This window comes from Pollicipes pollicipes, unplaced genomic scaffold (assembly GCF_011947565.3).
Source record: "Pollicipes pollicipes isolate AB1234 unplaced genomic scaffold, Ppol_2.1 Scaffold_6686;HRSCAF=7923_pilon_pilon_pilon, whole genome shotgun sequence".
Classification (NCBI taxonomy): domain Eukaryota; kingdom Metazoa; phylum Arthropoda; class Thecostraca; order Pollicipedomorpha; family Pollicipedidae; genus Pollicipes; species Pollicipes pollicipes.
Genome location: NW_023596921.1, coordinates 19,030,460 through 19,058,098, shown reverse-complemented (window position 1 = coordinate 19,058,098; position 27,639 = coordinate 19,030,460). Strand labels below are relative to the sequence as shown.

Genomic DNA, 27,639 nt, shown 5'->3' with positions numbered 1-27,639 from the left:
CTCACCGAGGAGCCGTCCCTGCCCTCCACCAGAGTGGGCGCGGCCCGGCGCCCTCCCCGCGGACTGCCTCACCGGGGAGCCGTCCCTACCCTCCACCAGAGCGGGCGCGGCCCGGCGCCATCCCCGCGGACTGCCTCACCGGGGAGCCGTCCCTACCCTCCACCAGAGCGGGCGCGGCCCGGCGCCATCCCCGCGGACTGCCTCACCGGGGAGCCGTCCCTACCCTCCACCAGAGCGGGCGTCGGTGGCAGCCCGGTGCCCTCCCCGCGGACTGCCTCACCGGGGGCCGTCCCTACCCTCCACCAGAGCGGGCGCGGCCCGGCGCCCTCCCCGCGGACTGCCTCAACGGGGGGCCGTCTCTGCCCTCCACCAGAGCGGGCGCGGCCCGGCGCCCTCCCCGCGGACTGCCTCACCGGGGGCCGTCCCTACCCTCCACCAGAGCGGGCGCGGCCCGGCGTCCTCTCCGCGGACTGCCTCGCCGGGGGCCGTCCCTGCCCTCCACCAGAGCGGGCGCGGCCCGGCGCCCTCCCCGCGGACTGCCTCACCCGGGGCCGTCCCTGCCCTCCACCAGAGCAGGCGTGGCCCGGCGCCGTGCCCGCCGCCCGCCTCACCGGGGCTGGGTCGCGGCTGATCTTGGACCAGCGGCCGGTCATGTGCTCGCGCCGCTCCACGTCGTAGCCGGTGATGCGGCTGCCGCCGTTGGAGCGCGGCGGCTGCCAGCGGATCTTGATGAAGTCTTTGTCGGCGTCCACCGCCTCCGGCCGGCCAGGACGGCCCGGCACACCTGCGCGCACCGACCAGTTTTAGGGAACAAGCCAACGGAGAACGGGTGTTAGTGGATGAGTAACCTCACCGTCCGGACGACACACACGGTCATATTTTGCGCTGGCCAACTGACCTAAGGCACCACCAGGAGTGTGCATTTCAGCTGCTGAGAAAGAGAAAGCTAAATTCGCCAACATGCTTACTTAGTAATGTTAGACACACCGGATGACTTGAAACTAATAACAAGGCAGCGACCACCAGAAGCTCCCGCCGTGGGCGACCGACACAACACCCATCGCCCAATCCACGTATCGGCCAGCGACGAAGCCCTGCGCGAACGCCATACCGAACGAGTTCTTGGCGACCACCGGCTTGTCGGTGGTGAGCGGCTCCGACACGCCCTGCAGGTTCTGGGCGCGCACGCGGAACTCGTACTGCGTGCCCTCCAGCAGGCGGGGCACGGTGGCGTGCGTGTCCTTGGGGTCGACGTACTGCAGCGCCGGCACCCAGCCGCCGCCGTGCGACATGTCCCGCTTCTCGATGATGTAGGCCCTGGGGGCGCCGGCAGCGGTGACAGGACAACGCCGGGGCGCTCGCCTTGTACCAGGCAGAGCCGAGCCACAGACGGGGCGGGCCGTTTTGAAGCGTGGGGTGCGTGCTTATAGTTCTGCATATTTCGAGATTTGTAAACACACGTGTTCCTAATTATAGCGGCAAATGTACACATGACTGGTTACATGTGGTTGAATGCAATTTTGACAAGATGCGACTCATTTTCTGTTCTGACTGCACCCCGCGGCTTACGCCAGCCTTCGATGCAGCTCATAGGAGTTATTGACTTTAATAGAACGTCGACGGAGATTCAGTTAGCATAAAAGAGCTGACGTTCTAACCATACCCCGCAAATGTTAGCGCAATCTTCCCATTTCAAATGAGGAAAATTCTGGACTTCGAAAAGACCAAATCATACCCATTCACTATTCGCCGACGGAAGTCAAAGGGTGACATGCTTTATCACCTAGTACATGCTGACGCATACATGTCGCTGATCATATCACTGTATGGCTACTCCTCACGACATACCGCATACATCTTTGCGGCATCTACACACCGCGACGAGAGGAGCCCGGTCGCCGAGAGGACCACTTACGTAATGGGGCTGCCACCGTCGTCCTTGGGCGGCTTCCACGAGAGGGAGACGCTGCTGGAAGTGACGTCGTCGTACTCCAGCGGGCCCTCCGGCGGGCCGGGCTTGTCCAGAACGATCACCGTCATGATGCCTGCCAGTCGAGACCCGCCGGGCGTGCCGTTAAAGTGGGCACCATAGCCAAAAGGCGGTCAGCGGTGACTTTACGAGTCTTATTGCTGGGTGGTGGTGTGTGGCGGGGGGGGGGGGGGGGGTGAGCTATTTGGATGTGCGCGACGATGAATTTTAAACGCAAAATTGATTCTGAAAGACGACTGCATCCCAGCTCTTGCAAAAATTAGACAACCTCCACAGCTGTCGACATGCACAGCCGACTACGCATGCGCAGTGATGTCAACGGCTCGATGTATACATCATCTTGGGCACATCACCACTCTCGTGATGTCAAGTCCTTGTTCCTAGCACCAGATCATCGCACACAGCCTGTTCCCACAGATCGGCAGAGCCGGCGCCGGGCCGCACTGTGCCTCAACATGGCCCGTTCGCTTGCCGCGCGCGCCACCGCCTCTGAGCGCCGGTCGAGCGGCGCGGCGGCCTACCCTCGTCCGAGCCGGAGTCGTTGGTGAGGCGCAGCAGGTAGGAGCCGGACTCGCCGCGGCGGGCGTTCACCGAGTGCACCACCGTGTGGTGGTTGATCGCCGTCATGGTGGTTCTGCCGGCACGCCAGAGCGCGTGTGACAGCTGCTGCGGCTGTCTTGTACGCGCCAGCTCCACACGCCAGACCGGGTCTGTGATGCAGGCCACGGCCGTGGCAGTACGCCAGACCGGGTCTGTGATGCAGGCCACGGCCGCGACAGTACGCCAGACCGGGTCTGTGATGCAGGCCACGGCCGTGACAGTACGCCAGACCGGGTCTGTGATGCAGGCCACGGCCGCGACAGTAGATCAGACCGGGTCTGTGATGCAGGCCACGGCCGCTACAGTACGCCAGACCGAGTCTGTGATGCAGGCAACGACCGTGACAGTAACCAGAAGTACAGCGTTCCGAAGCTTTGGCGGCACAGATGCTTTAATACATGCGTGTAGGATCTCGAGCTACGCTGCGGGACCTGTCGGATCCCATACATATACAGCAGCCCCTATCCTATGTCGGATGGGGGCTGCTGGCGAACGATCCCCGCCTGCAGCGCTGGTCGACATGTCCAGTTGAGGTAGCTCAGGTCAGCGACCCCCGCTCGTGACCCGGACTGATGTAGCTCAGGTCATCGACCCCGCCCGTGACCCGGATTGAGGTAGCTCAGGTTAGCGATCCCCGCTCGTGCCCTGGACTGAGGTGGCTCAGGTAATCGGCCACCGCTCGTGCCATGGAACGAGGTAGCTCAGGTCATCGACTCAGCCCGCGACCCGGACTGACCTGTCAGAGATGGCCAGCGGGTGACCGTTGACCAGCCACTCGACCGTCGGGTCCGGCTCCCCGACGTAGTCGATGTCGATGTGCAGGATCTGGCCCGCCTTGATACGCAGCTCCGTCATCGGTGTCTTGATCTTAGGTGCCACTGCCGGTGCGGAGATATCGCGTGATATCGTCACCGGCTAAGACCAATACCCAAGCATGATTGAGAGGCAGCGTACATGGACCAGGCTTCAGGCGATGGGTTAGTCATCGAATACTGTAGTTTGCAGCGCGTGCAAAGTGCGTGATATCAGATCTCTACACATTTCCGTTAGGTATGCATCATGTCATTTTCCCTTCACCCATATGAATTACACATGTTTCTGCATGTAACCGCACGTAGCAGCTCCCCGAGTCAGAACAGCAAGTAACCCTGCGGAAGAAGTGACTGGCAACGAATGGCATTGTTATCCCAGTGCACGATTATCCTCACACGCATCCCAGAACTACGTGTTGCGCACCTACACCCAAATCCGGCAGAAACCAGGATCGCTAGCAGAAAAAAAACAAACTACGCACAGTCGGCAGTCCGAGCTGGCCATTGTCGTTTAAGCTGTGCACAAATCCGTGACGTCACGGCTCACATGCGTGGGGCAAGACGGCCAGAGCATCAGCCGGTGCAACTCACGCCTGCGCGGCCTGGCCATGATGAGGTCGGAAGGCTCGCTGGGCTCCGACTGGCCGGCCTTGTTGACGGCGATAATGCGGAACTCGTACTCCTGGCCCTCAGTCAGGTCCGGCGCCACGCCCTGACGGGTGACGAGTCAAGGGAGCGGGGTCCCGTCAGGCCACGGCCCACGCCCTGACGGGTGACGGGTCAAGGGAGCGGGGTCCCGTCAGGCCACGGCCCACGCCCTGACGGGTGACGAGTCAAGGGAGCGGGGTTCGGTCAGGTCACGACCCACGCCCTGACGGGTGACGAGTCAAGGGAGCGGGGTCCCGTCAGGCCACGGCCCACGCCCTGACGGGTGACGAGTCAAGGGAGCGGGGTCCCGTCAGGCCACGGCCCACGCCCTGACGGGTGACGGGTCAAGGGAGCGGGGTCCCGTCAGGCCACGGCCCACGCCCTGGCGGGTGACGGGTCAAGGGGGCGGGTCCCGTCAGGCCACGGCCCACGCCCTGACGGGTGACGAGTCAAGGGAGCGGGGTTCGGTCAGGTCACGACCCACGCGCTCGCAAGCGGGGAGGCGCTTACGGAGCAGGCCTGATGTATTTCTTTGAAAAGTTCAACAGTTCAGCGCGCAAGGATTCGAGCATGCCGCACATAAGTTCGTGAGTCAAGACACATTTCGGAAACTAAGAGCAGTAATCAGACCAGTGGACCTGTCGCACGTTCCGAAGAGAACCGGTGCAAACTGACCAGCCTGCACTCGCTGGTTAAACATCGGCGGCTCACCACGTGCCCCATCTGCCGCGCTCACCTTGGTCTTATCGGCGGGCACCTTGGCCGCGTTCTGCCAGATGGGCGATCCCTTCTCCTTCTTCTGGATGATGTAGCCGGTGATGGGGGCGCCGCCGTCATGGCGCGGCTTGGTCCACTCCAGCTCGACGAAGTCGCGGTCCCAGTCGGTGACGATCGGGCGGCCCGGGGCGTCCGGCTCGTCTGCCGAGCGAGTGCCACGTGCTGAACGCCCGCGACTCAGCTCGAGCGTACTCGCGCACTTCTCCAGAGAACAGCGGGCCATTTGTAAGAAGCTCGAGCTGGCTTAATTAGCTAAAATAGCAAACGTGAAGTGGGATACGAATTGCCGCTTTTTTGCGGTGCTAAATAACATTGCGTCACATTACTGCGAACAATGACACCAAAACAAAAATTCTGGCGAGGACGAGAAGACGCGTTATTCCCTGTGCAGCTCGAGCTCGCGCGGTCCCTCCCCCCCCCCCCCCCCCGTCCTCGGCACGTGTTCCATCAGCACGGCTAAGCGCGTGTCGAGCACGCACTGTCTTCGGCGTGACGTACCGCACTCGTTCTTGGCGATGATGCTGCGGTCGGTGGTGAGCGGCTCCGACTCGCCGATGTTGTTGACCGCCTTGACGCGGAACATGTACTCCTTGCGATGGACCAGGCCCATCACGTCCGCGCCCAGCATCGAGCTCTGACACACCTGAGCCGCGTTGAGGTCACGTGAAGGTCAGAAAGGCATCAGAGCTCGCGACCACATTTGAACTGCACTGTTCTAGCATGTTGGCACGTTACGAGCATTTTATCGGCATTTGCGGTACTTAATGCGACTATCAATCGTATAGCAGTTACCGCTAAAGAGTTCCTTCTTTGAACAACGGTAGGCAGATCGTTGCCCGTTTTCCACTTTTACCGACGCTTGTAAACTCGTCGGCACGGAAAACGCAAACCAACCCACAAGCTCCCCTTATACACCTCTGCAGACCATGGAATGTCCCCAGACGTCGTCTTCAGCCTAGGCCTTCAACACTCTCCACGCTCTCAGACCGGCGCACAACATCCGACAGACCGCCTGCGTGGGAGCGGCTCCGCCCACCTCGGTCCAGGTGCCGCGCGAAGTGTCCATCTTCTCCACCACGTAGTGGGTGATGGGCGAGCCGCCGTCGTCCAGCGGCACGCTCCAGGCCAGCTTGCAGCCCTCCTTGTTGACGTCGCTGACCACCAGGGGCTTGCGCGGCGGCGACGGCTTGTCTGTGGTACGGGGGGGGGGGGGGGGGGGGGCGTCAGGTCAGGCCGCTGCTAAGCGGCGACGGCTTGTATATAGCACGGGGGGGGGGGCGTCAGGTCAGGTCGCTGCGAGGCGGCGACGGCTTGTCTGTGGCACGGGGGGGGGGGAGGCGTCAGGTCAGGCCGCTGTGAGGCGGCGACGCGTCGCAGATCGCTCTCACAATGACCCGGTGTGAAGACGGTGACGTAACCAAGCATGGAATCAGTGGCATTGGCCCAGCAGATCGTCGGTGACACAGAACGGGCACGGTGTCGGTGGTTATGACCCAGCGCGGTGGCAGAAACAAGATGTTAATGACGCTGGCGAAGCTCTCCGACGATGGCACTGATACAGCACGGTATCAGTGACACTGGCTCAGCGCGGTGACGATGCCACTGACCGAGCACGGTGACGGTGGCGGTGGCCGTGTCCGACCCCAGCTCGTTGCTCAGCGTCAGCCGGTAGGGGCCCGAGTCGGAGCGCAGCGAGAACGGGATGTCGAGCGTCGTGTGGTTGCCGTACGTCTGCAGGTCCACCCGGTCCGACCCCTCCAGAGGCTTGCCGTTCACCTGCCACTGCACCTGGGGCGGCGAGGGGGAGAGCGGTGGAAGGGAACGGTCAGACGGGGCGCCAGGGGCACCTGTGACGTCATCCTGGTCAGCTAGACGCTGGACAAGATCTGGTATAAAAACTAAACAACACTAAAAAAACTAAACAAAAAACTAAACTATCACACAGCTGTATTTACTCATACACGAGCACTTCATAATTTGCCTTGTTTTGACGCGCACGCATCAGCTTGCCCATACTTGACAATGCGTGTACGCGTGCTCTTCGATTGGCAGCCTTGTATCTATAGCGATTGCCGACTTACTTTCGGCTTCGGTGATCCTTCAATGGGAATATTGTACTGAATCCGAGTGCCGGCACGGACCACCAGATCTTCCAAGGCGGCCTTGTTGAACGATGGCTTAACTGTGAACGAAATAGGACAATTGCAATCGAGTGACGCCAGGTGAACCCATGTCACGCCAGGGACACTGGGTTAGAACTTGACATTCCAGCTTTACAACCTGTCGACCCGCAACTCAAGAACTCTTTCCCGCAAAACGTGAAGTCGCTTAGAAGCTCACTCGTCTTCAAGACACGCTTTCATGCTAACGCACATCGACGTCTCCTAGGAAGCTGTGTGTCCACGGCATCGGACGGCCGGCGGCGCGCTCACCGAAGCGGGGCTTGGCCGTCACGCTGTCGCTGGGGTCGCTGGGCTCGGACGGGCCCGCCTGGTTGACGGCGATCACGCGGAACTGGTACTGCTCGCCCTCCGTGAGACCCGGCGCCGTGCCGTGCGTCTTGTCGCCCGGCACCTCGGCCGCCTTCTCCCACATGCTGGGGTACGGAGGTCAGGTCAGGTCAGATCAGGTCAGGTCACGTCAAAGGTCAGGAGGCGTGCCGTGTGTCTTGTAACCCGGTACCTCCGCTGCCTTCTCACACATGCTGTGTAACTAGGTCAGGTCAAATGAGTGATATTAGGTCAGGTAAGTAGCCGTTTAGGCTGTATTATTGCTGTAAAATTTCTGATGGCCGTCTAACATTGTCCCAACCTCTATTCTCATGTGCAGCAGCATTAATCCTTTTATGCTTGGCATACACTGACGTGGAAATGACCGTTGCTGACCGCTTATTTACATATCATGGACTGCAATGTTAGGCGACACGGGGCGGAGCGATGTCAACTGACCCGTATTTGGGCTTCTTCTCAATGATGTACTTGGAGACGGGCGAGCCGCCATCCTGTTTGGGAGCGGTCCACTCCAGGTCCACGTGGTCCCGATCCCAGTCGGTCGCCTGAGCAGAGCGCGACCAAGCCATCAGACACGTGAGAGTAGGACGTCCAGCCCATACAAGAAGAAGTGACACACTCCCGACCAGTGGTCCTAAGCATCATCGTTCCACACAAGCTTCTTCATACGGAGGAGCATACGCACCATACAACACGCAGGCACGGCACATGTGCTTGCATATGGTGAGGCGCAGATCACCCGTCATCAGAGTACCCCAATCCCTCCTGAATGTTTAACAACATATGGACAGTCGCGAATGCTTGTCAGCTGCCATTCTCGCTTCGTCACCAAAGCATGCACGAGCGCCAGCGTTTCCGAACAGCCAACCAGAGCTGGCGGTTAGCAAAATATCACAGGTCTAACCGTGGCGTAAGAAAAGCGCCTCCCTGCCCTTCAAAGCACCACACCAGCGGCAGCGAGATGCTGTCAATCAACGATGACAGTGCTCGTCACAACCCGGTGTCTTCTCGCCGCCAACCAGCGGCCACTGTCCATCCGTAACGACAGCGTCTCCCTGCCGCCAGCCAGCGGCCACCGTCCATCCGTAACAGCAGCGTCTTCCTGTCGTCAGCCAGCGCCCAGCATCCGCCAGTAACAGCAGCGTCTTCCTGCCGCCAGCCAGCAGCCAGCGTCCATCCGTAACAGCAGCGTCTCCCTGCCGTCAGCCAGCGGCCACCGTCCGCCCGTAACAGCAGCGTCTCCCTGCCGCCAGCCAGCGGCCACCAGACCGGCGCCCTCACCTGCGGTCGGCCCGGCTTGTCGGGCTTCTTGAACGGATCCTTGGCCGTGACGGAGTCGGTGCCGGCCAGCGGAAGCGACTGGCCCATACGGTTGACGGCGAACACGCGGAACTTGTAGTCATGGTTCTCGATCAGGTGGTCGGCCCTGCGGACGCAGGCAGAGCAAGATACGTGTCACGTTCGGATGATGGCAGGGACATTATGTCAGGATGTGCGGGTGATGTAGATCATGCATTCATGACCTGAGAGATCGAGCACCTCTGACTCAATGTAGTGCCCTCCCCGTTATTGTCGACGCTAGCCAGCCCAGAAAGACATCCAAGGTTCGACAATCCTCCTCGTCAATCACCGTAATGCTTCGCGTGGCAGCTTATCGCGAAGTCCGACAAATCATGCGGGAAAAATACCAGGAACTGATCTGTAGATTGTGAGATCCGGGTCCAAATACAGCGAGCGGCCTGTTCCATTGAAACTAACAGGAACAGCCGCACTCACTTCATGTGGCAGCGCGGGCTGTCGCCAATGGGCACCCAGCGGAAGGTGTCGGCGTCCATCTTCTCCACGGCGTAGTGGGTGATGTCGGAGCCGCCGTCGTCCTTGGGCGGCTTCCAGCTGAGCGTGCAGGACGACTTGGTGACGTCAGCGTGACGTAGTGGACCCTGTGGCGGCCCGGGCACGTCTGCCGGTACGAGGCGGCGACGTGACGTCATACGTCGTGAGTAAAGCGGAGAGTCAGACACAACACAACCACACAACACACAGCGGTAGACCACACAATGGTACGTGCTACGATGGTGTCCGGAGATGGCCGCAAGCGACGGAAAACTTGGCAACCGTTCTTTTACCTCTGAAGTTTGATTTCATATAATAACAAATGTGATCCAACGATTTCAGAATCTAGACAATAAGCCAAAATCAATAATTTATTCCCACAACTATTTCAAGCCCCAAAACTCCGACACTCTGGTACCACTTTGTGTCAATTCTACCCATACGTCTTTATCACTTTCATTCACCAATTTGTCCGCCTACGCCAATCTTATCTGACGAACATGCAGAGCTACGACGCCATTTCCTTTCGGCACCTCCGCAGCCTTACCCATGACGGTGACCTTGACGGTGACGGTGTCCTTGCCGTTGCGGTTAACGGCCGTCAGCGTGTAATCGCCCGAGTCGGGCCTCTTGACGTCAAACACGCGCAGCTTGATGTGGTAGTCCTCGGCCGTCACCTTGATCCGGTCTGACGCGTCCAGCGCGCCGCCCTACCGCCCGGGCGCACATGGTCAGTGTGCCCAGTGCTGTGCAACCGAATACGCGACCGATTGGTACACCGGAATTCAATCCAAACTATATCGCAACTAGACTAAAGGAAGCAGCGTTCAATTCAACAATTTGTCGACGAACTAGCGGTGCAAGCGGCGCGGTATCGAGCCGGCCTCCATCGGCACCACCACCGGCACCATCGGCACCACCACCGGCACCATCGGCACCATCTCTCCAAGCCCCGCAGTACCACGCGTCACCCCCACACCACCACCGATACCGCCGCCGGCGGAGCGTCGCCGCGTACCTGGAAGGTCCAGGTCTTGGTTGGCGGCGGCTCGCCGGCCACGGGCACGTCGTACTCGATTGTCTGCCCGGCCTTCAGCTTCAGCTCCACCATGGCGCTGCGGTCGATGCGCGGCGCCACTGTCCGGGAGGGGGCCCAGTGTCAGGCGGTGACGTCGGAGCGCGGGCGCAACGGCGGGACAACGGCTTCAGCGTGGATATTTTTTTCGTCCCTGAGTTCGCCCCTGAGCTGACGTCGCCAACCTCTGACCCTCTCACGGACATGAGCGTCCGAGGCGGCGTGGCCGGCGGACGTGCGGCTCCGTCGGTATGCACTGGCCGGCGTGGCTCGCGGGAAACCAAACACCCGGCAATGTCCTGAACGCGAGCCATGACTGACCACAGGAAAGAACCAGCCGAGAACACGGCACATGACGTGTTTCAGGTTGGCCTGGCCCTTCAGACTCGTTTGTGCCAGTGGTTGGAACACAGCTTGCATGAGACAGGCTTAAAAATCAGACTCCTGGAATTACAACACCAATAACTTAATGCAGGACCAAAGTCATCAGCAGAGCGAGCGCCAGCATTTTAAAAGCAGGCGCACTCGGATTCACAGCATCGCATTCGCCATCACAAACCACAACGCGGCAGTATGGGAGTGGAGGTGAGGGGGGATGGCAGCTGTTACCCGACACCGCTCACCCCCATCGTCTCCTGACCTGCCCGTCCAAACCTCTGAATCCCGACCTCTGGCGCCCCCCCCCCCCCCAGAACTCACGGTTCTTGGGCCGCGCCAGGTGCGGCGCAGTAGCTTCGGACGGCGCGCCGGGGCCCGCCCGGTTGACGGCGATCACGCGGAACTCGTACGTGTTGCCCTCGATCAGGTCGGGCACGTGCGCCTCCGGCCGGTCGCCCGGCACGCGCAGTACGTCGTCCCATTTGGGGCTGTGGCAGCGACGGCGGGACTCGGGTCAGCACGCCGCGCGCGCGGGTCACGCTCGCCGAACCGACGACGGACGCACAGCTCAGTCAGCGATGGAGGAGCGTTTGGTTAGATTGAAACTCGGGTCGCAATATCACACACACACACACGCACGTAGTCGAAGCGAAATGCAATATGTCGTTTCGTCATCCATCTCATGGAAGGTGCACCATTTGGCTGCTCTTGAATCAAGTGAACAATGAGAATACACACATCAATGCTAGGCGCAAGTGACACCTACTTGATCTTGTCCCGGCGCTGAACGATGTACTCCTTGATAGGCGAGCCACCGTCCGTTTCTGGCGGTTTCCACTTAAGGTCCACAAAGTCCTTGTCGTAGTCGGTTATCTCCGGCTTGCCCGGCTTGCCAGGCTCATCTGGACAACGGCACACACGGAATCCGTCACGCAGTCTTTTAGGAAGGGCAGGAGGTGGCTTATTCGGATCATTACCGTGCATGATAAGTAATTTCACCACAATAGAGCCAGATAGACAAAGAGACGCATCTCATCACTTTTCAGGACTAGACACGCAACTTTCCGCCAGGTTTCCCTGCGCTCACCGAATGGATTCTTGGCCTCGACGCCGGCCAGCGTAGTGAGCGGCTCCGAGACGCCCTCCTTGTTGACGGCGCGCACGCGGAACTTGTAGTGTTTGCCAGGCACGAGGCCGTCCACGTCCAGCTCGGTCTGCGGCCCGTCCGTCTCCCCGGCCTTCACCCAGCGGCCTGCCGGCGCGTGACACGCGCGTATCGGGTGAGACCTCACAGGGGCGGAGATTCAGCTCGTCGTCAACGGGAGACAGATCTGCGCTAGAGATTGGGCAAGTGTGATGTGCCCACACACAAACGCGTTGATGCAGAGGGCGTGGAGCTGACTCGTCTTGCACATATTTCGGGCGCGGAAAGCAGGATACGCATGTCTTTACCGCCGACGAAGTAGTCAATCTCCCTCTGGAGTGAGTAGCACGTGTAACTTAATAACATCCTGTTCTCTGTCACGTAAGGGTCAGATTAGTGCACGCACCAGTGGCCTCGTCCATCTTCTCGACGACATATTTCTGAATGGGCAGGCCGCCATCGTCGGACGGCGGTTTCCACTTGAGCTTGGCGCCCTCAGCGTGCACGTCCGTGACCTGCAGGGGCCCGTTCGGAGGGCCCGGCTTGTCTGCAGACAGAGAGAGATCACCTCAGCAGTGATATCATCCTATTGGGCGAATAAATAGAGTCTGACTTTACCGCTGGAGCGGAATATCCCTAAAGTTGGTACCTTTGTACCAACTATTCCATTAAAATGTTGAACTAGATGTCTGTACGTGGGGCAGGCCATTTTTATGCTGTTTTTTGGCTTTGGTTGATCTGATACATTATCAAAAGCAGTTCGGGTTATATATACATATATATATATATATATATATATATATATATATATATATATATATATATATCAAGTTGCGCAGTCTGGCGAAACCCACACCCAAACGCAAACCTTAATGCAGAACGTTTACATAAGGATAGCTTTGACCATTGCCAAGCTCTAATCCGCACAGAGTATGAATTACTTCTCCCAAGTCTTCCTCCTCAAAGAAAGCACACTTTCCGACTTCTCGCTGCCCCTCCTCCCTTCGCTCCGCCGTCGGCAGACCGGCGCCTACCGAGCACGATGACCTCGACGTCGGCGGTGTCGCGCCCGCTGTCGTTCTCGGCGGTCAGCGTGTAGGTGCCTGTGTCAGCCCGCGTGGCGTTTCGCACCGACAGCTTGATGTTGTAGTCAGATGGCGTGATCCTGCGAGGGAGCATGACAGGTCGATTCAGTCTTTGACGGAGTTGGGGTGTGTGGATGGTTTAAAATGATATTGAAGGAGGGGACACGGTGCGCAGAGAAACACAAGAACACGAAAAGGAGCGATTTCAACTGTTCAGGAAGCGTTCTGATGCCGTTCATCCACGCAGGACATCTCGTCACCGCGCTCACTGATGTAACACAATGCAACACAACAACAAAAACAGGTTAAGCTCATCGACTAATCCTAATGTCCCACACCTCTCCGGCTCCACCAGACCCCTCCCACCGACCACGAAGCCCCCGGACACCCACAGCCCGCCTTTCCACGCACTTGATCCGCTCGGAGGGCGTCAGCGGCTTCCTCGCCAGCGTCCACTTCTTGGTGGGCGGCGGCTCGCCGGCCACGTTCACATCGTAGCTGAAGTTCTGGCCGGCGCGGATCTTGACCTGGCGCAGGTTGGTGCGGTCGATCTTGGGCGCCAGATTGCGCGGACGGGCCGTAATGGGGCCGGTGTTCTTGCTCGGCGCGCCCGGACCGGCTGCGTTCACCGCCTTCACGCGGAAGTCGTACTTCTCGCCCTCTGTCAGGTCCGGTACCGTAGCCTTCAGCTGGTCGGCCGGCACCTGCAGACGAGGCTGCACATCAGGCGGCTGGCAGGAGGTGGGCGCCGGTGTCGAGGCGGGTCAGCACTTGAAAACAGCAGTGCGGAGAACGGTATGGTAACAGAGCACTGAATCGAACGTTAAATTACGCAGCAGTTACGCCACAGACTACTTCACAGATGCATCCCTTACATCAAATCCCAGCGAAAACACAACTTTTTGAAGTCTGCGGCAGGCAGTAACGGATCAAAATAGGACTAACATCCGCTAAGTTGTAGAGACCTCTAAGTTAACACAGACGAGCATTATCACAACCGTACACCTAGCGACGTCGCTCAGATAAGAATTAGGCTCCCATTCTGCGGCTGTGGGGAAGCAGGACCCTCGCAGCCATGCTCGGGAGCACCAGCACCAGCGCCCATCACCAGCACCAGCGTACCTCCAGCGCCTTCTCCCAGTTGCCATACTTGTCCTTCTTCTCCACCAGGTAGCCAGTGATCGGCGAACCGCCGTCGTTCTTGGGCGGCTCCCACTTAAGGTCCACGTGGTCCTTGTCCCAGTCGGTGGCCTCCAGGTTATTGGGGGCGCCGGGCTCGTCTGTCGACAAGAGGACGTCGTTTAGAGCCCGATCCGGGGGCTGTAAGAATGTCGGGTGAAATGACGTTCTACAACTCGACGCTTCCATGCATCTAATTGGGACATTCTCAAATGCAATGAACAGCGTCCAAGTACCAAAGGGTGAATTCGCATCACTTACTACGCACGTTTCAACAAAAGCTTGAACAATGAAACTCATTTCCAGTAGCTTTCTCATCCAGGTTTCACGTATACAGAATGCACGTCTTTGTTTTGCATAAACTTGTACTGTTTTATGGTAAAGCCAGTTCTTTAGATCCACGCTCTGGTCGACAGCTTTCTTCAAGGCTTTATGCCGTGCTCATTATTCTTTTTCGATTAAATGATCTCGCCGAACAAACAACTTTCCCAGTTCACCGCATCATTGCCGACATCATGCCTTTTTGAATGGCGTTTGCTTAGAGCGAGTCATCATGCCTTACTGCCTGCGTGGGCACCCATCGTGGAACCCCGCCCCCGAGGCCGTCTACCCATGCTGCCTCCCAGCTCACCGAAGGGGTTCTTAGCGACGATTGTCTCTTCACCCTCCAGCGGCTCGGACTCGCCCTCGGCGTTGATGGCCTTGACCCGGAACTTGTACTCGTGGCCCGGGGTCAGGTTGTTGAGCTCGATCTCCGGCTGGTCGGACCGCCCGGCCGGCGTCCACATGCCCGTCTCCGGGTCGAACTTTTCCACCTCGAAGTACTCAACGGGCGTGCCGCCATCGTCCTTGGGCCGCTTCCACTTGAGCTTGCAGCCGTTCTTGTGCACGTCCGACACCTGCAGCACAGGAGGGTGACAACTCAGCACTGGCCAGTGGTGAAGCGTGAAGGTTTTTGTCTGGACCGCGTAAACACTGCGCAAAGCTTCGTGATGGTATTTGTGCCAGTACATCATGAGTACAATCCCAACACTACGCAGGGCTAGGTTACATTCATATCAGTACATCAGAAGACGAGCAGTATTCGAAATCATCGATGAATAGTATGTAACAAGTAATGAATAGAAGTGTGAAAGCAAACACAACCAAATGCTGACACAACATTTGCATGAGGAGAGCAAAAGATCGAAATACATTCAGTGCCACGAAATGCTAAGCCACGGCGTCTACATGACAGTCATCAGCAGAGCACGCCGCCTCGTCCCGGGAGCTGTCGTGCTGCTGTTGCCAGTAACTGGTGCTGTCGGCGGCGTCCACTGACCTTGATGGGGCCCTCGGGCTTGCCGGGCTTGTCGGTGACGGTGACGGTGACGGTGACCTGGTCCTTGCCGGAGGTGTTGTGTGCGGTGACCGTGTACTCGCCCGAGTCGCCTCGCTTGGCCGGTCGCAGCACGAACTTGGTGTTGTAGTCGCGGTTCTCAATCGTCAGCTGCTTCGTCGGCCTGGGGCACACGGGCGTGGCTGGTCTGGCTGATCCGGGACGTGTTGAACTGAGCATGGAGCTTAACCACTGACGGAACGACGGGGACCAGCCCGGCTAACCTGGCGCCCTGACTGTTTAGATTTCATCTGTCCAGCGCTACTGCCTCTTCAGTTGGGTGACGTTAAAACATCGCGACCAGAAGTGCATTCGGTGACTACCGTGAACAACCTGAGATCGAAATACAGACCGCCGCAGTTCTCGTGAACGGGAGCAGCCCCCTCCCCCTGCACCCCTGCTTCCCCCAGCCCTCTCGGTGCGTCTCCAGAGCGGGCCGTGGCGCAAACGATACACACTTGAGCTCGAAGCCCTCCTTCAGCCACTTGGTGGTGGGCGCCGGCTCTCCTGACACGTCCACGTCGAACTTGATCATCGAGCCAGCCGAGATCGTGACGTCACGCAGGTTGCGGCGGTCGATCTTCGGCGCCACTGCGGACGGCCGCCAGGTGGCAATCAAGGACGGAGGTTTGCAGACAAATGGGATGCATCCAGGAGATGAGTGGGAGCTGAGTTTTGCAGCACAAGCGATAATTATATGCAATGCGCTGAATGTCCGCGGAGGGAAGGGGAGGGGCGAAGCAGAGAACAAGACATGATGCGCCCAGAAGGTGCAGACACCGTAACACTAAAGCACAAGTCAAAATACACACGTGAGCACTCCTTGGTCGTAACGACGCATATCACCAATGGCACAGTGAAAGAACAGCACGTTGAAGGTCAGCAGAACCCAAAACTCACAGAAGCGGGCCTTGGCCGTGATGGACTTGCTGGGTTCGCTCGGCTCTGACTGTCCGGCCTTGTTGACGGCAATCACGCGGAACTGGTACTCGACGCCCTCGATCAACCCGTGCACCGAGCCGGTGCACTCGGGGCCGTCCAGCTCCACCGCCTTCTCCCACATCCGTCTGCGGCGAGGGTGGCGCCGGCGGTCAGGGGCCGGACGCGGGGGAGCGGGGGGGGGGGGGGAGGGGACGGACGCCGGGAGCAGCACAGCGGGGCGGGACGCGGAACGCGCGGCGACCAAGTGGACATCAGTCACGCCCTGCGTCTACTACGCGTCGCAACGGAGAGTCATGGTTTTTACAACGTCGTCACTCCATACACTGGGCCGGAAAGTGTCAGTGCCGAAACACTCTGTGTCACAAGATTTGTTTGCAGAGATGTGGCGTTTCAATGCGTCATTACGTTAAAACACAAGAACGTTTTAATGCGTAAGTTCTTGTGGTCTTTGTGATAGCCAAATCATGCAGAACTAAAAGCCACTGAACTGAATTGATCGAAAATCACCAAACACCATCACTTAAGTCTTCACTGATTCTCGCAACAACTGTCGGTGGACTGCAAGGCTGCTTGTCAGTGGGAAGAGCCGTTAGCCACACAACACTAACCGAAGAGCCACACAACACTAACCCGTAGCGGTCCTTCTTCTCCACAATGTAGCCGGTGATGGGCGCTCCGCCGTCGTGGGCCGGCGCCTTCCACGTCAGCTCCACGTGCGAGGTGGACCAGTCGACGGCCTCGGGCGTACCCGGCTTCTCTGGTACCACTGCGGGCGGATCACACGCCCGGTCACTTGATGAGTCAGCAACAGGACGCAGGACAGTCCAGCGCACAAAACAATAAGTCTCATATCGAACCCATGGATGCGCGCTTTCTATCGTATCTTTAAGTTCTAAACAATGGTTGTTGAACTGATGTTCGCTGGTGACTTAAAATTGGGCCTCTCATTGCGCAGATAAGGTAAGGTACATGCATTCATCAGAATGCGCGTACTAGCACCTCCAACATCAAGATGATCACAACTTAATGAACACAACCCAACGCAACGCAATTCGGATTCGGCTTACCGAACGGATCCTTGGCGACGATCGGCGACAGAGTCTCGAGCGGCTCAGACTCGCCCTCCTTGTTGATGGCCTTGACCCGGAAGTGGTACTCGTGACCCGGGGTGAGGTCGGTGACCTCAATCTCGGGCCGCACCGAGTTGCCGATGGGGATCCAGATACCGACGTCTGGGTCGTACTTCTCCACCACGTAGCCTTCGATCGGCTCTCCGCCATCGTCGGCCGGCGGCTTCCACTTCAGCTTGCAGCCCTCCTTGTGGATATCAGACACTTCCAGAGGGCCTTCCGGAGGGCCGGGCTTCGCTGCGGGGGTAACGGCGAGAGGGGTCACGGGAGGGCACGGAACAAGGTAACGCGGTGGTATGCGGACGTAATTCGTCATTAAAAATCGTCACACTAAGCTTTCTACGTGATTGAATTGCAGACTACCACATGTTTTATATTATCATACACATTATTTTATTATTCATACATTAAAGCAGACAAACACACACACTCACACACACACACACACACACACACACACACACACACACACACACACACACACACACACACACACACACACACACACACACACACACACACACACACACACACGCATGTGTGCGTGCGTGCGTGCGTGCGTTCCTGCGTGCATGCGTGCATGCGTGTGAGCGCGTGTGTGCCCGATAATACCGATAATATATATATATATATATATATATATATATATATATATATCGATTTTTCAATCTTTAATGAACTAAAAACATTTTACGACGCATCTTACAGCAAAGCGAGTACCATTGCTGAATAACTTAAACTCAAAGCACGCAAAAGCAAACACAACGAAAGAGGAACGTGTTGTCCCGGCTATACTATACCACAGATACCACAACAAATCATCCCTTCTTTTCACTGCTTCTTCAGCTCATGCAGAGATCACCACTAACTGCACGGTCACCGTTGCCGACATTGGGTGTGCATCCGTCTGCGACACTCACAGACGACGGTGATCTCGATGGTGGCCTCGTCCTTGCCGTGCTGGTTAACCGCCTGGATGGTGTATGTCCCGGAGTCGCCGCGTTTTGGCGTGTCGTTAATGTACTTGGTTCTGGCGGAAGCATCACGCGCAACGTGAAGGTCAGTGGGTCACGAAAGGTGCCCAGGTCACCAGATCTGTGGCTTCGGGTTACGTTGGAAAATAGCCGCAGTGATATCGAAATGCAAGTACTTTGAACTCTGCAAGTAATATTGGGAGATATTTGTGGCACAGCAGTAAAAAAACAAAACAGCTAAACACGATTCTTAGCATGACTAACGCCAAAGTTCTGTTGGTTCCATAGCGTGATCAATGAGTGCAGATGATTACTAGCAGCAAGCTCTGGCGTCGGCAAACAAGGACAAAGGCACAAAACTCATAGAATTCGACGTCTGAAAGCACTTCACATTTCCAAAATACTGTACTCTAGAGCGCATCAAAACCGAAGATTATATCAAAACACAGCACATCCCCAGTACAAACCAAAAGAACACACCTGACTAGCTCGCAACCGAACATGAGCGTGCTTATCAACTTTCACGACTTCCAAATACGCCTCAATGTAAAAAGCCTCCCAGCTCATATCTCGGCCAACTCCCAAACACGCACCCGTTTCCACCACGCCCGACCTGCCTCCCTTTATTCCTCCACTGACCTGTAAGGCTCATTCTCCACCCGATTGTGTGCCGACTGTTTGACGGGCCGGCCGGCTTTGAGCCAGGTCACGTCCGGCGCCGGCTCACCCTTGACCTTGACATCGAACATGATCGGCTCACCCTCGCGAACCGTGATGTCACGCACGTTGCGCCGGTCGATTTTCGGCGCCACTGCAGACGGACGCCGTCATGGTCAGCTCGGCGGGCTTCGCGGTTACGAAGGCGGTTCGGGATTAGTTTGCAGGCTTCAGACGAAGGAATTGGGTACTTTTATCACCCGAAAGACGTGGTGGTTAATGGCTGTTGAAAATCTTTACGGTATTCATGAACTTCACTGGTGGCAAACCGTCGATGATGTACAACAAAGCATGTTATCGGTGCTATGTGATCCCTCATGGTGTGCGAGACAAGAATGCTATATTATTCTGAGTCCAGAAACACTTAAATATAAGCAATAAATAACGTTGAATGCGACGTCCGAGGCATAATCGCACTTCAATGCTCTCTCAGTGACGTCAAGGTGCGGTGACGCCACGGCACGGTGACGTCACACCGTCGGGGGTACTGACGTTTTCGCGGCTTGGCGACGATGGGTCGGGAGGGGGCGCTGGGCTCGCCCGGGCCGGCCTCGTTGACCGCCTTGACGCGGAACTCGTACGTCTGGCCCTCGTCCAGACCGGGCACGTGGCACGTGCAGTCGGGACCTGCCACGTGGCACGTGGGCGGGCGTGACGCAGTGAGCGGGCGGACAACGGGTCAGGCAAAACGTCTCGGCCATAGAGACCAGGGCGCATAGAGACGCTGTACTTGGCACATTCACAGTCGGGAGAATACCGCTGTGGGTACATGAACAGCAGTACCCATTCAACAACATTGTGTGACACGTGCACCCAACGGAAGCAACGTCTGATATGATGTACTTTTTCATTCGGCGCTGCATCAATTCACCACGCATCTCACGCTTTTAAAACTGAATTCATTGCATGCTTTTGAAAGGCACCGCGTAAACTGCGCCGCAGCACAGATGGGACGCACAAGTTGCTATCTTGCAGCAAATCAGTGATAGCAAATCAGCAGTTTGTATTCTCACCTTTAGTTTCAGCGGCCTTCACCCACTTTCCGGAGCCCTTCTCCTTCTTCTCGACGACGTAGCCGGTGATGGGAGCCCCACCGTCGGTGTCGGGCGCCTTCCACTTGAGATCGCAGAAGTCCTTGTCCCAGTCGGTGGGCTCGGGGCGCCCCGGCTCGCCCGGCTCGTCTGCCCAGAGAAGAAGGCCGGTGATTCGCAGGATGACGGAGACGGAGAGAGGGAATACAGAGCAGGACAGAGAACACGTGTAAATCACACGTCACGCCATATCAGTCCAGACCGAGAAATAATGTTGTAGCCAGTATTCAAGCGATGACCGAACGAGTTCCATTCAATATTCGTGGCATCTACTGCACAAATTTGCTCGTACCGAATGGATTTTTGGCGATGATGGAGTGGTCGCCGTCCAGCGGCTCGGATTCGCCCTCGGGGTTGACCGCCTTCACCCGGAACTTGTACTCGTGCCCGGGCGTCAGGTTCTCCACCTGCATCATTGGCTTGCTGGTCCGGCCGGCAGGCACCCAGCGGCCTGGCAGGCAAACGACGTCAGCTTAGACACCGAACGGATCGAAACACTGCACGGCAAAGTCCGCTCAAATTTGACTGCAGGATATCGCGTCAGCAATTACCCCATCTATGTCAAGATAACCGACCCAGACCCACTCCAAGAATACGACCCATACAACTTCTCCACCACTCCCACATAGCACTTAACTTATCGTTGTACGGCAATAACTAACGCCTGACCGGATGGCAGCCAAACAGCCCAACAATGCCCGCATGACAGCCCAACAAGAACAGCCCAACAGCCCAACTTAAACAAATCACACAATGCAAAGTAAACAACACGCGAGCGCACCCGAGTCTGTGTCCAACTTCTCCACCACGTATCCCTCGATGGGCACGCCACCGTCGTCCAGCGGCTCGTTCCACTTGAGCGTGCACCCCTCCTTGTGGACGTCCGAGATCTTCAGCGGGCCCTCCGGCTTGCCCGGCTTGTCTGGAGGAGAAGGTACCCCGCCGTATTACAACGTTCACCCTGCTCCACATGTTTCAACATTCCTATGGCCATGGCTGCCGCGTCTCACAGAGTTGCCAACCCCAGCGCAGAGCACAGGCTCAGCCACACTGTTGTGTGACGGTCGTGCGCCCCCTTGTCCTGTTGGCGGTTTCCGCACGCTCCCAGATATCCGACAGGATGTGGATCACGCAGTCACCGATCACGGTAACCTGGACCTCCGCCTCATGACGCCCCGACCACGCGCTCCCAGATATCCAACAGTAGGTGGATCACGCACTCACCGAGCACTATAACCTGGACCTCCGCCTCGTCACGCCCCGACCACGCGCTCCCAGACATCCAACAGCAGGCGAATCACGCTCTCACCGAGCACGGTAACCTGGACCTCCGCCTCGTCACGCCCCGATCACGCGCTCCCAGATATCCGACAGCAGGTGGATCACGCACTCACCGAGCACGATAACCTGGACCTCAGCCTCGTCACGCCCCGACCACGCGCTCCCAGATATCCAACAGTAGGTGGATCACGCACTCACCGAGCACGATAACCTGGACCTCAGCCTCGTCACGCCCCGACCACGCGCTCCCAGATATCCAACAGTAGGTGGATCACGCACTCACCGAGCACGATAACCTGGACCTCCGCCTCGTCACGCCCCGAGTCGTTCTCCGCCTTGATGACGTATGTGCCGGTGTCCTTCCTGGTGGCCATGAAGACGGACAGGCGTGTCTTGTAGTCCTCGGCGTCGATGGTCATGCTGTCCTTGCTCTCGAGGCGCGCCTTGTTCAGGAACCAGGTCTTGGTGGGCGGCGGCTCTCCGCTGATCTTGACGTCGAACTTGAACGGCGCTCCGGCGTGGATGGTGAGGTCGCGCAGGTTCGTCCGGTCAATGTACGGCGCAGCTGCAGAGAAGCGGAGAGAGAAAGAGCGTGGTGATGTACTACAGGCAGGCAAAAGAGCACCAGGACTGGACCACTCTCATTGTAACAGAAGCCTCAACGGGGTTATTGTGAGACCTACCCACAATCGAATTGAAACTGAGTCATATCAAGCGTGCCGCAGGGCAGCAGGGTGCTCTGTTTTGTACTGTCCCCGTAAATGGGGGTTTGATCGCGCCGTAATGACGCACAAAACAGCAAGCGTGGAGCCCATCGACATTCCTAAAGGCAGAACTTCCTCAGCCATACATGTGACATCCTGGCACCCAAGAGAATGACAGGCACGCTCTTCTGGCAGACAACGTCAAAGTCAAACAAGCCCACCCATGGTGGTAAAAGCGAGCTACCGAACGTGAATCGAAGACCTACCGAAGCGAGCCTTGGTCAGCATGCTCTTGGACTCGTCGCTGGGCTCGGAAGGTCCGGCCTTGTTCACGGCACGCACGCGGAACCGGTACTTGAGCCCCTCGGTCAGATCTGGCACGCGGCCTTCGCACTTGGTGCCCGGAATCTCCACCGCCTTCTGCCACTTGGTGCTGGTGGAGACGAACAGGGCGTTGAAGTGGCATGCAAATCCGGCGTTGTGAGCGAGAGCGGAGCAGTTCAGCTACCTCAAACAGGAGTAGTGAAGACGGGCGGTTTGGTCCCCAGATATACACAAAACAGGTCATTAAAAATATATGGCTTTAACTACTTCATCATCGTATTGTATCGTTACATTTCTTTAAATCGCATGTGGTCAACAGCGATGCACGTGCTAAACATGAGTGCAGACCAGGTCCAGTCCGACACCGTAACACGCCGCTAACCCATGGCGTTACCACATTGGCAGTGATGAGCGTGTGCTGTTCAAATGTCCCGTCCGTCCAGACACCGTCGGCGGCCCTGCGCCGCAGAGCTCTGTCCCCACCTGTACTGGTCCTTCTTCTCGATGATGTATCCAGTGATGGGAGCGCCGCCGTCGCGCTTGGGCGGCTTCCACTTGAGGTCGGCGCGGTGCTTGTCCCAGTCGACGATGTCCGGCGCGCCGGGCGCGTCGGGAACGTCTGAGAATGCGGCACGTGACGGCTGATGAGCCCACCACAGGACAACGTGCCGAATACCTTATGCACCTACACCCATGCTTCACTCGGGCTTACCGTGCGTCATACGCAATGCCCGTACCAGTAGCATGTATGCCGTCATTGAAAATTGCTTAACAAATTTTTATAGAACTGATAAGCAATGCAGGACCGATTAAGTATTAGAGCTGATGAACTTTGCAGAATCGGATGGCAGGGTAAGCCAATTGGTAAGTGACAAAAGATGTCACGTATACACACATCGAGTACTCATTTCAAGCTGAAGAACAAAATTACTTTCGATCATTCTGTCCAAGCCGCACCATGCTCTACCCACACCCCACCATCGCTCTCTGCTGACCCACCAGCCCAGAAGCCGACCACTTACCGTACGGGTTCTTGGCCACAGTGCCGAGCACAGTCTCGAGCGGTTCGCTCTCGCCCTCCGGGTTGACCGCCTTCACGCGGAACTGGTACTCGTGGCCCTCGTTCAGGCCGTCCACCTCGGCCTCGGGCGTCTTGCTCGTGCAGACGGGCACCCAGCGGCCGGTGTCCATGTCCATGCGCTCCACCACATAGTGGTCGATCGGCTCGCCGCCGTCGTCGTCCGGCTTGTCCCACTTGAGCTTACAGCCCTTGGCCGTGACGTCCGACACTTCCAGCGGGCCCTTCGGCTTGCCCGGCTTGGCTGTGGGGAGGGGGAGGGCGGGGCTCAGCTGGTGCAGGTGAGAACGAGTGCAACATTGGGCGGGTGGGATGGTATCGTCGTGAGCCAGGTCCACGAGACACCTGATGAAGCTAAGCACATCAGTTTGGAAGTGAACAAAGAGGAAGAAAGCCTTCATGTTTTCGAGGCAGATGTACGATAAAACCTTATTATATGTGTGTGTGTGGGGGGGGGGGGGGGGAGTGGAGGGAGAGGAAGGGTCTCTGAGATCCAATGTAATACTCAGGGCAACATGTGCTAAGTGAATTGTCAAGTCGAAAGGCAAGGGAAAACTGCGCGCGACAACACGACCAACGTTGGACCAATTGTTCTACCCACATCTCCTCACCACCCGCATCAGAACGTCCCACACGCGCTGGCGCCCTCCCCGCGACCTCACTCACAGAGCACGGTGATGTCGAGGTCGGCCGTGTCCGAGCCGGAGTCGTTCTTGGCCGTGATGGTGAACACGCCCGTGTCGGAGCGCTGGGCGCGCTGCAGCACGAACGTCGAGTGGTAGTCCTCGTCCTCGACGGTGAGCCGGTCCCGCGGCCGCAGCGGCTCGCCCTGCACAGTCCACGTGACACGCGGCGCCGGCTCGCCCTCGATGTCGATCTCGACGCGCAGCATCTGGCCACTGCGTATCACCTTCTTCTCGAGCGTGCGCCGGTCGATCCGCGGCTTCACTGGTGGAGCGAGGCAAGGTGTGTGTGTTAGCGACGGCGATATCCTTTACAGGTGAACAATATCCTTTACAATATCCTTTACAGGTGAAGGAATTTTCTGCCGCTGTTTTGCTCGTGGTATATAGCCAAAGGTCAGCGGCCAACGGCTTAGTGTTGTACGTGGGGAGGGTCACGGAAGTGGGACTCGGTATGATCCTTCTATAGAAACAATCGCAGCAATAAGTGGCACCGCAACACCGAGAAGACAGCCCCCGGACGAGACAGCAGCAAGTACTGCGTCGGCACTCACGGAATCTGGGCTTGCAGACGACCGACTTTGAGGAGTCTGAGGGTTCTGACGGCCCGGCCTTGTTCACGGCGATCACACGGAACTCGTACTCGTGTCCCGGTAGTACATCGGTCACGTGACCCTCCGTCGTGTTGCCCTGGTAACGAAAATGAAACGGAATTCGGTTATTCGCTAGCTGGGGTCGCAAACACGTCGTTGCTGATAAAGTGAGCTCACACAGTCGGGAAAAGCGCGGCGCCCTAATAAACGAAGTGGAGCAAAACCAGCAATTAATGAAGATTATGCACACATTTTTCTTGCATACTACCACAACTGCCCATGCCAAGGCAGCGGAAAGTCACGAATTTGTGACACATGACAAGTTTGCTACCCATCAGCCAAATCATCCTCACACAGCCCATCCAACCACAGCACTGTTGAATCCCAGCACCGTGGTGGCTGCGTCTTTCCAACCATACGCACGGGTGTGGAGAGACATTTCTGCCAGCCGGCGGCTCTGTCGTCCTTGTCTCGGATCTCGACGATGAAGCCGGTGATGGGGGCGCCACCGTCCTTGGGCTTCTTCCATTTGAGGTCGACAAAGTCCTTGTCCCAGTTGGTGAGCTCGGGCCTGTCTGGCTTCTCAGGGGCATCTGCGAGTGAGGACATCGTTCAGCGACGCATCGACGATGGTCATGACAGATTCATTGCCGATGACTGGCCAGAAACATGAACAATCGAAGCCATATCCACTTCATAAATTATTTTCGGTTGAGCACCGGGCTTATCTCATGGGCATCTAATAAGCATGCCTTTACGCGGCGCTTCAAAGTTCTACTTTGATCCAGTCAGAACGCAAATATCCGATTATTACTTGAATCATGCCTCATAAGTGACGGTGTCCTCGACGTGCTTGGTGCCATGAAAGAAATTTTCTGGCGACGGGGCCTTCTATGTTTGGAGATCCCAGTCCATATTCCAAATATAAAACAAGAACTTGTCTACACATCCCAGTATATATATATATATATATATATATATATATATATATATATATATATATAACGTCTTGTTCGATGCTTCGAAAATTGGTTTAAGAATATTTTTTTAGTTGAGATATATACTGGGATATATATATATATATATATATATATATATATATATATATATATATATATATATATATATATATATATATATATATATATATATATATTTCCATTCCGTATGTTTATCCCACCTCTAAAGCGAATTTTCGGAGCCACGTCTCTAAGTCGCGACGTGACGTAGCGTAACTTGCCAGGTCTTTCCACTCACCGTAAGGGTTCTTGGCCAGCACCATCTGGTCACATTCCAGCGGCTCCGACTCGCCCTCCTTGTTGACGGCCTTGACCCGGAACTTGTACTTCTTGCCCTCCTGCAGACCCGTGATGTCGGCCTCTGGCACGGTGGACTTGCCGCACGGCACCCATTGACCTGCAACAGGTCGCCAGGCAGGTCACTGAGACTGGCTGAACATGTGAGCGGCTCTGGGAGGTAAGGTGGTGTCTGACTGATGTCTGATAAGGTGGAGCTGATACGTGGTATGCGCACTCACAACTCAGCAAGGAATCAGCTTATTTCTGCGGTAGACTCTTCAACAAGTTGTACATGGATGCACAGGAACAGAAGGAGCCAACCAGCGTCTTTCTCTCGCAACCAAAACAAGATCGCCTGGTTTGTCAGAAATCGTTTGCCGAGCGTACTCTGAGTGTTGTCCGATTGACCCAGTTGTCAAACAACGAGAGCAAATGCAGCGCGTGAAGGTCTCCAGTGCCGCAGCGTCTGAACACGAGGATGAGATCAGGGGTCGCGCGAGGCTCACCTGTGAAGGGATCCAGCTTCTCAATCTCGTAGTATTCGATCGGAGATCCGCCATCATCCTCCGGCTTCTTCCACTTGAGCTTGCAGCCGTTGGCAGTGACATCAGATACCTGAAGAGGGGCGGGGTAAAGAGTGATGAAGTGGCCTCCAGACAACGGTGCTGTAGTTAGTCCAAAGCCCAACTGAACACATCCCCGTCAAATGGGTTGAAAAGAATCCTTTAGATATCATTGCTTAAACAGCACACCGGCGCATCGATGCATTTCGGAAATTTACGTGAAATTCACGGAATTTCACGGTAAAATTTTATGTCGCCGACAGCATCTATACGCAACGCAGTATGCTCCGTCATCTTTGACTTGACGATTCTGAAATTCCTTTGCCTACGAGAGTGTACCCACATAATCATTCAACCAGCGAACCGGTCACGGCACTTCGGCCCCTTCAATCCGCTGCCGACTACGGCAAGCCAGATTTTCCCACATCACAGCACCGTCATGGCCAGGTGCTTGCTCTCCGAGCCCGGGGCCGGAGCCGACCGGTGCCCGGCTCGCCGTGGCCCGGGGCCTGCCTCACCTCGAGCGGCCCCTCGGGCCGGGTCGGCTTGCCCAGCACGGTGATCTCCACCTCGGCCCGGTCCTCGCCCTGCGAGTTCTTGGCCGTGATTGTGTACTTCCCCGAGTCGATGCGTCGCGCACGGAACAACGCGAACTTGGTGTTGTAGTCGACGTTGGTGATGGTTAGCTCGGGGCCCGTCTCCACGTCCTGATGACCGACGGGTGTCAGAGCAAAACAGTGGCAGATGTGGGGGAGAGGAGGGAGGAGCAGCCCTCCGTCTAGACGGGCAGACCGTGGATAGGACGCACAAATAAAAAATCAGATTCTTGCCCAATGCACTTGACCAAGCTTC

General features: G+C 57.1%; 1 pseudogene; it reads right to left on the bottom strand.

The window, feature by feature from the left end:
* Positions 1-27,639, bottom strand: part of LOC119107164 (twitchin-like) — a 151,810-nt pseudogene that overhangs the window by 30,204 nt on the left and 93,967 nt on the right.